Source organism: Dreissena polymorpha, chromosome 3 (genome assembly GCF_020536995.1).
Source record: "Dreissena polymorpha isolate Duluth1 chromosome 3, UMN_Dpol_1.0, whole genome shotgun sequence".
In the NCBI taxonomy this organism is placed as follows: Eukaryota; Metazoa; Mollusca; class Bivalvia; order Myida; family Dreissenidae; genus Dreissena; species Dreissena polymorpha.
Window position 1 is genome coordinate 121,867,802 of NC_068357.1, and position 1,862 is coordinate 121,869,663.

The 1,862-nt window shown below is 38.6% G+C and overlaps 3 pseudogenes; 1 reads left to right on the forward strand and 2 right to left on the reverse strand.

The window, feature by feature from the left end:
- Nucleotides 1–591: 591 nt before the first annotated feature.
- On the reverse strand, nt 592–819 carry LOC127875493 (small nucleolar RNA snR44; annotated as a pseudogene).
- LOC127875495 (small nucleolar RNA snR44) lies at nt 615–724 on the forward strand (annotated as a pseudogene).
- Nucleotides 820–1,406: 587 nt separating the features above from the next.
- Nucleotides 1,407–1,604, reverse strand: LOC127875501 (small nucleolar RNA snR44; annotated as a pseudogene).
- Nucleotides 1,605–1,862: the final 258 nt, after the last annotated feature.

Below are 1,862 nucleotides of genomic sequence, written 5' to 3' on the forward strand. Positions count from 1 at the left end.
TGCAAATATTACATAACCTTTTACAGCGGCCGAGCGCAGATATCTGCATTTGGCCGCTAAAAAGAAAAATCTTTGCGCATTAATTTAATTCAAATCTCATTATCATAATCAAAATCATCATCATCGTCGTCGTTCGTCACTACTACCACCACCACCATCATCATCATCATCATTCATCTTCTTCTTCTTCTTCTTCCTCCTCCTCCTCCTCATCATCATCATTAACAACAACAGCAACACCAACTTAAACATCATCATCAAACAACAATAAACATCGGTAGCATACAATGTGCTTCATCAACCATACATAATTATATGCGTTAAAAACACCATAATAGAACAGCATGAATGAAGCTGTCTATTACTCTTTTATATTTCCTATACCAATATTTTTTTCGTTAATTGAAGGACTAGTTGAAATCTTCTATAAAAAGCCCTCCCACCCCCCCCCAAAATAAAAAAAAAATAAAACATAATAATAATACCCTAGCAAACAACAATAAACATAGGTTAGTTAGTATACACTGTGCTTTAGTATGGTGTACGAACTGGTCCAAAACTATTCTAAACTGTCCGAGACAGTTTAGAAACCGTCCGGGACGGTTTGTAAACTGTCCCGGACTGTTTACTAAACTGTCCCGGACAGTTTACTAAACTGTCCCGGACAGTTTACTAAACTGTCCCGGACAGTTTACAAACTGTCCGGGACGGTTTAGGAAAGTTTTGGACCGTTCGTGCGCATAAACCGTCCGGGACGGTTTTAAACTGTCCGGGACAGTTTAGTAAACTGTCCGGGACAGTTTAGTAAACTGTCCGGGACGGTTTATAACTGTCCGATACGGTATTATTTATATCAACCAATCAGAACACTCCTTGCAATAATGCTTTACTTTAGAAGTCGTAATGTAATATCGTTGTCATCTCGAGCGACGCTATTTTTCTCAGACCAAAACATTATTTTAAAATAATTGCTGCCAAAAACGCCAGAGTTAAAAATGATTATTTTATGTACTCGAAATAAATGTATTTGCCCACAAAGTATTTCTGACATTGGTAACGAATTTCTTCTTTTACAGTCGCTGCCCTGAAACTGTCGAGTAGGTGTAAACTCGGGATATGATGTGGTCATTCTGTTCACATTTCTAGCCAGAGCATCCAATCTTGTCAGTGAAGAGTTAATCACCTCAAGGGACCTATTTGTCTCTAAAATTCTTGTAATGGAATTTAACACCTCCCGACAAGTCTCTAAAACCGATCTCTGTCCATATTCGCGTACAAATGATAAATTATCGAACAATCACTCGAGTGAACGTTACTAAAACGGAAATTCTCACTTTCGAAATGGCACACAAATGCGAAGTGTTCTGATTGGTTGATTGACTCCTCCTAAGAACCTTTGCCGTACTAAAATTTATGCCTGTAAACCGTCCGGGACAGTTTAGGAAACCGTCCCGGACAGTTTCCAGGAAACCGTCCCGGACAGTTTCCTAAACTGTCCCGGACGGTTTGTAATACACAAAATAAATCGCCCGGTACAGTTTACAGACGCACGAGCGGTTCAAAAGTAAGAAACTGTCCGGGACAGTTTAGTAAACTGTCCGGGACAGTTTACAAACCGTCCCGGACGGTTTATAAACCGTCCCGGACAGTTTAGAATAGTTTTGGACCAGTTCGTACACCATACTTTAGCAACCATGCATAATGAATGTTTATGACTTCGGACCGTTGTGATCAAATTTAAAAAAGCAAGATGGTATGTATGCGGCACACAACACATAGATAATTATAGTTTTATACCTTAAACGTAGTTCATCAAAATAAAGATAAGTTATTATCTATGTAATACTTAAATTAGGTTTATA